Below are 7,207 nucleotides of genomic sequence, written 5' to 3' on the forward strand. Positions count from 1 at the left end.
TCTTTAAACTGTCTCCCTTGCAAACTTCTCTGTCTCTAGTTCTTTTCTACACAGATATCAGGGTAATCTCATTGCACTTCTAGCACCAATCAGAATCCTCAGCAGGGACTTCAAGTCAGGTGTTCATGATCTGGGCCCTGCTGATCTCATTAACCACCTTTTGTGCTGCTCCTTCATTTATCACACTTTAGAACACTCAGCTTTCTTTTATTTCCTGGAAGATGAACCTTTTTCTACCTCCATGATTCTCCATGCTCCTCTTTCTGCCTGGAATGTTCTTTCTCCACTTTTCAGGGTAACTGCTACTCAATCTCCATTCAGATCTCAGTTTAATCACCCCTCCTCCTGAAGACTTTAACTTGTTCCCCAATCTGCAACCCATCTTCCCTGTTATTTCTCACATTTATGCAAGTTTTAATGTTATTGCTAATATTCTCCCCTAAATGTAAGTTTCAAATAATCAAGAACCATGTCTGCTCAGTTCACCACTTTTTATTAGGTTGGAATATGACAGGTATTCAAGAAATATTTGTTGAAATAATTAGTTAATGTGTACCAGAAATTTAACAGGAATTATCACTAGGCTAACAGCTAGTTGAAGAGATTCTGTGAATCTTGAATTTATAAGGACGTTGAGATTTAGGTGTATGACTGAATACATACTATGAAGTAAACTATATTCAGCTGCTAAATAGTTACTGCATTATATAATATAGATACAAATATGCATACAATATACATGCTTATGCATATATATGGGCACATATATGTATACAAGCTATATATTTTTATGGGCATATATGTGTATTAAATATATGCATATATGTATGTAGTATATACATAATATATGTATAACAATATTTCTAACATAATGAGTTAAATTAATATTTATAGCTATTATATAATGTAAAATATTTTACATATTATACTTTGGTTCTAGTCTTCAAAGCTAGTGCTGTAACTAATGAAACTTTTATATGGTTTTGACATTAAAGATATTTCTTTCCTATATATTCATAAATCCCTAAAATTTTGATTGTCCTTGTCTCTAAAGAACTTAATCAGATTTTTCCTGTTTCATGAAATCCTATATCCAATACCGACATCTTCAAAATGCTCACTTTATTTCCCAGTCTCTTTCTTTTCTATTTTCCAAAATGCAGGTTTTCAGTATTCATCATTTATATGTGTATAGTTTTGAGTACTTTGCTATTTCTACCTGGAAACAAAGTGCTCCAAGTCCTTTTTAGAATGACATAGAGAAATGCATGAATAAAAGTAAATCATTTACCATAAAATGTATGTGTTGATAGATACAATTTATAGAGCTTTGTTTTCCAACAATAGCATTTTACAAAATGGGTTTACTAACTAGATATTTGGGAATGGCTTCTCTCCCTCATTTCTACATTATGGCAGCAAAATTGTTTTGAGAAGCTATCTTGATTTCATAAGAAAGAATATGACATTCTTAAAAAGCACCTCATGACCATCCCCCCAAAAATGTACTGAAGTCATGAATTTCATAGTATTTTGTGTGTCATGGTCTCAGATATCCCACTGGCTATCAACTTTAATGCTGCTTCACGCTCATGATAAGACGGCTGCATAGAGAATCCCAGTGTTCTTGAATAACTGCGCCTGCCTGTTTATAAAAGGAGATGTGTATATTTTTGCCTCTCAGTCTTCCACAACCCTCAATATAAAGGCCCAAAGGCTTATATAAGACAACCAAATGGATATTTAATTGTTGAGCATATATTGGTGACTTATTACCTTTTTTAAGAGTGCTGTCACTCACACAACTGGAGAGAAGAATGCAAAAGAGTGTTTCAATCACAGCAGTATAAAATTGTGTAAAGTACTACTGTTTGGTCATGAAAATCAGCTTTTTTCATATGACTCTAAGTGAAAGTAAGAATTCTTTCCCAGCACAGAGCTGATTTTATATGAGTTTAAATGTGTTCTTTATTTTTTCAATCTCTTGCTTTAAAACACACTAACTAATCCGTTGACCAAAGCTCTACTGGCTATTATATCTACTTGCAAACTAGCAAATTCAATTTTCAACATAACAACACAAAGTAAAATGAAGTGGAATGCTGTGATTTTAAGGGGGCTTTGCCCTCCTTTGTTCTGTGAACTTTACTGGCTTTCACACCACAGCAGTCTCACAGCTCTTTGTTCAAATTCAACATCAAATGTAAAGAATGGCTTTACATTGTGATTTTCTTACCCGAGGAATCCAAATGCATCAAGAAAAATGCTCATCAAGGCTTGGAACAGAAAGAGGTATTTGTTTTACATGTGCCCAAGTTCTGTGTAACTCAACATTACCACAAATGAGTTCAGATTGCAATTGAGAGTTGAAATTCTCTTTGTCTCCTATGAATCAGTGGGAAACATTGAAGATCACCATGTTATACACATAAGTAGAACCAGACATGTGAGAGATATGGCAAACTTGAGTGGCTTCTGCTTCTTATCTCTATCAGATGTCTATTAGTCAATTTTTCCACCTAAACACTGGCCATAGTTCCTGCAATTTATCTCAGTGTGCATAAGAAATAAAATTACCTCTGGTAGCTAAGTCACTTTGAAGAGTGAAGAGAACACTGGATGGAATTGGGAAGGGGATGTGGCCTAACTGTCATAAGCATAAGTTATGAAGTCAAGTAGATTTGGATATGAATCTGTTTGGTCACTTCCTAGCTCTTTGTTCCTGGAAAAGTTATTAACTTCTCCATTCTACCATTTTCTCATTGTCAGATAGTGTCATGAGGACTAACTTGTATGAATAGTATTTTTTTTTAATATTTTATTTATTTGACAGAGAGAAATCACAAGTAGGCAGAGAGGCAGGCAGAGAGAGAGGAGGAAGCAGGCTCCCTGCTGAACAGAGAGCCCGATGCGGGGCTCGATTCCAGGACCCTGGGATCATGACCTGAGCCTAAGGCAGAGGCTTTAACCCACTGAGTCACCCAGGCGCCCCGGATGAATAGTATTTTTGAAGTGCATCACACCGTGCCAAATTCACAGTAGGAACCTGATATGGGTAGTTGCTGTTAAGTAAGGAGAACCACCATATTGTTTCATGTCACAACTCTCTGGAACTCATATGCAATCATTTTCAAAATACAAATGAAAAATATGTACCAAATGAGCCTAAATAACAACTAGATCCTCAACTGTATCTGTACCATCTATTATTTGCCTCTCGTTTTATCTCACGCTCTTTCAGTTGATTCAAATGGTGTCCGATATTTATATAAGCCATTTTTAAGTGTTAAAAGATAAGAAAAGCAAGAGGTTTGTAAGATATTCAGGTAAATTTAGCTGCCATTTGTCTCAGCAGCAGAAACAAGGCTATGAATTTTGGGGGAGCAAAAATATGGTGAGAGTATATAGAGCCTAAGAGGAGGTGATGAAAACATGAGAATAGGAAAAAAATCTGAAGTCTGCATCTCTGTATCCTAGAAAAAGAGGGGAGAAATCAGCACTAAAGAAAAGAAGAAAGAATTGCTGGAGACTTTGCAAAAATGATCTGGTTGTGGGCTCTCTGCTCAGCGGGGAGCCTGCTTCTCCCTCTCTCTCTGCCTGCCTCTCTGCCTACTTGTGATCTCTGTCTGTCAAATAAATAAATAAGATCTTTTAAAAAAAATGATCTGGTTGTGTATTGCGGAAAAGTTATCTCAGAGGTCAGAAATTACATTGAAGAGGTTTCTAGAAAAGAAAAAATAGAAGTAACAATTCTGCAATGCACTTAAAAATGTAAAGAAATGTAAAATGTAAAGAAATGTAAAATGTAAATGAAAAGAAGACAAAGAAAAGAAAAGAGACAGGGATTTGAGATGCTGAAGGCCCTTGAAGGGAATTATGTTACAACAAAGGAAAGCAGACTTATAGAGGATGGCTTCTTGAACTTTACCGTCTTCCCATTACTCTTACACTTCAAAAAATGTCATCCATTTCTTTCAGAGCAGAAAATCTTGCCAAATATGCTATTTAAATATTGATTGTAGAAACACTTCCTTGATTTGAAAGTATACTACCAAAATTGGCAAAAATCCAAACTATTTCTTTCTGTAGTCTTTGCCATGATTTATATGGCTAGTTCTTCCTACCAAGACAAAATGGGAAAAGAACAGAATGCAAGCTGCACAATACATGTTATTCCTGAAAATAAAATGCATTGGCTGGAGATATTGTGAAGGATATTTGAGATATTACTCAAGAGATTCTGATTATGTGCACAAATATATCTGAAAAATACTGTTTCTGTTTCTAATAGGAACATTTGAAGGACAGAAAGGGAATGTTAAGGAAACACTATAAAATCAATTATTCTTATGTATGAAAAAATTTGGTCAATGCCTCTGATTTTTGTTATATTAACTTTGCAGCTTAACTTTCAAAGATCTGAAGAAAAGAAGTTGCTAAAGATGCATGTGCTCACTTATTTTTCTCTGCTACATTTCAAGACCTAAAGCAGGGACTGGCACCTAACTGGCACTTGACAAATATTTGTTACATGAATGAATAAATAAATCCTCAGAGAAATCAAATTAGCAAATAAACTCTGCAATCATCACCAGCTGAGAGTTAACTGAGCCAGAACATCCTGAGATATAAATTTAATCTCATGGTTTAGGGCATCCCAACCTGAGTGCAGAGCCTCAATCCTAATAATAGCAAGTATCTTGTTTTATACTCCAAGAAGAGAAATCAGCTTTTTCATTATGAAAGAATAAAAGGAAACAATCTAGATCCTTATCTAGGTTTATTGTTTCATGTATATGGTCCATGTGGTTGTGCGTGTGTGATGCATACATTTGTCCTTCTGAAATTTTCAATGATACAAACTCTGTCACCTTCTCTGGTTTAGACAAGCATCTTTAGGTAATACTGGTGTGGAGACCATAGCAGAAGAAAATAAATCTAAAGCCCTAAGCAGCCTGTTTTACATAGTATTCTAGAACATCCTTTCAAGTCATCTCCAATAACAAGGGTATTTTTCTCAGAATTGTTAGTTAATTCACTTTGAATCTTAAGATATATAATGGTCCATAATTATGTATGAAAAATACTTCAAAATTAGACCTATCCTACTTCATACCTTGATTATCTTATACCTAAGTAATTTCAAGAACTTCCTAAATTACTTCTCTGCAGCTTCTCTACCCTCTCCCCCAACACATGCTCCAATCCATTCTAAAACATGGCTCCCTAACTTAAGAACTTATAATGGCCTTTCAGTGAAATATGGCAAGGGAAAATGCTTAAGATTATTCTTAGGAAGCCCTTATTCTTAGGAAGGAATGATATATCTAGTATAAAGCTATAAGATGATTATCACCAAAACCAGAAAACCTGTGTAGATTTCTTTGAAAATAAGTAATAGTGTTCTAAAAGACATAATTAAAAGAAAATGAAAATAATGCCAGCAAAAACACTGCCAGATTGGACAAAAAGGAATAAGAGAAAGCAGGACTCTTAAAGAGGCAAGACTGTCAAGCTGGCTGACTACAGATCTCATCTCAGCTTCCATAACTGCATAATCAACACTATGAGACTGGAAAGCTATTGGACTGTGGATGTACACTATTCCTCAGAAAGGAAGGGAAGAATGATGCAGAAGGTGATTCAGAGATCATCAGAGCTGTTATTTTCACCATAGACCTTGGGACAGAACAGGCTTCTGCTGGTTTCGGTGGGCCAGGATGCTGCCACCAGGTGCCTCTGGGTTAAGGCTGCCCTCCCAAGCTCTGTGGGCAGGTCCCTTGCAGAGAGTCATGAGGCGATGGCAAACTAAAGGAGCAAGACCAAGCCTTGCAGCTGTGAAGATTATGCTGCCACCCCAGTGGGCCTGGGAGATAGGACATTGAGCCAGAGGGGATGATTCTTGACACTTAAAGGCCAAACTTTGTCTTTCTATGTTTTGACTTACATGGGACCATCAACCCTTTCTTTTCCTATTTGTTCCTTTTGGAATGAGAATGTTTCTCCCAAGCCTGTCCCACCACTGTATTTTGGAAATATGTAACTTGTCTGGTTTTACATGCTCATAACTGGAGAAGAATTTTGCTTCAGGATGAATCATAGCTCAAGTCTCCCCCCCCATGCACCATATGTGATTTAGATGATATTGAGATGAGACTTTGGACTTTAGATTTTAGAGTTGATGATGGAACAAGTTAAGACATTTTAGACTGTTTGCATGGAATTGATGTTATTTAGTATGTGGAAAGGACATGAATTTGTGATGGCTAGTACTATGGATTGAATTGTGTCACCCCAAAATTCATATGTTGAAGGTTTATCCTCAATGTGATGATATTTGGAAATGGAGAATTTAGGATGTTTAGATGAGGTCATGGGAGTAGAGACTTCATGATGGGATTACTGCACCTATAAAGAGAGACACCTGAGAGCTTACTCTCCTCTCTCTCCACCTCCATACAAGGAAAGGTCATGTGGAGATGCAATAAAAAGGTGACCATCTACAACCTAAAGAGAGAGCCTTTTCCAAACACTGGTCCTGCTGGCATTTAGATCTTAAACTTCCACTCTCCAGTACTGTGAAAAATAAATTCCTGTTGTTAAAGCCCCCTAGTCTGTGGCATTTGTTATGGGAACCTAAAATAACTAAGACAGAGACCTAAACCCTAAACTAGGTATGCTGTCTGGCAGATAAGGTAAAGGAGAAGAATGGAGGGAACCAGCAATTGCTGCTGAGAACAGAAAATATAAACCCCACCACACAAGAAAATACAGAGACCTGTGTTCTACAACAATATCGGCAATGACGGAAATGTTCTATATCTGTGCTAATAGATAATACAATATCCATGAAGCATAACGTGGCTCCTGAGCATTTGAAATACTGGGAGTGTGGTTGAAATTTTAATTTAATTTGATTAATTTTTTTAAAGATTTTATTCATTTGAGAGAGAGAGTGAAGTAGAGCATGACATGGGGAGAGTCAGAGGGAGAAGTAGGCTTCCTATTGAGCGGGAGCAATGCAGGACTGGATCCCAGGATTCTGGGTTCCTGACCTGAGCTGAAGGCAGATGCTTAACCAACTAAGCCACCCAAGCACCCCAATTTAATTTTAATTTTAATAGTTCTGAAAACTATCCCCTGCAGTCCCAAAGAATATTTTGAAAAACTCTTTGAAAAACTAGTTCAAGTAAAAAGAATGAAAAAT

The sequence above is a fragment of the Meles meles genome, chromosome 2 (assembly GCF_922984935.1).
Source record: "Meles meles chromosome 2, mMelMel3.1 paternal haplotype, whole genome shotgun sequence".
Classification (NCBI taxonomy): Eukaryota; Metazoa; Chordata; class Mammalia; order Carnivora; family Mustelidae; genus Meles; species Meles meles.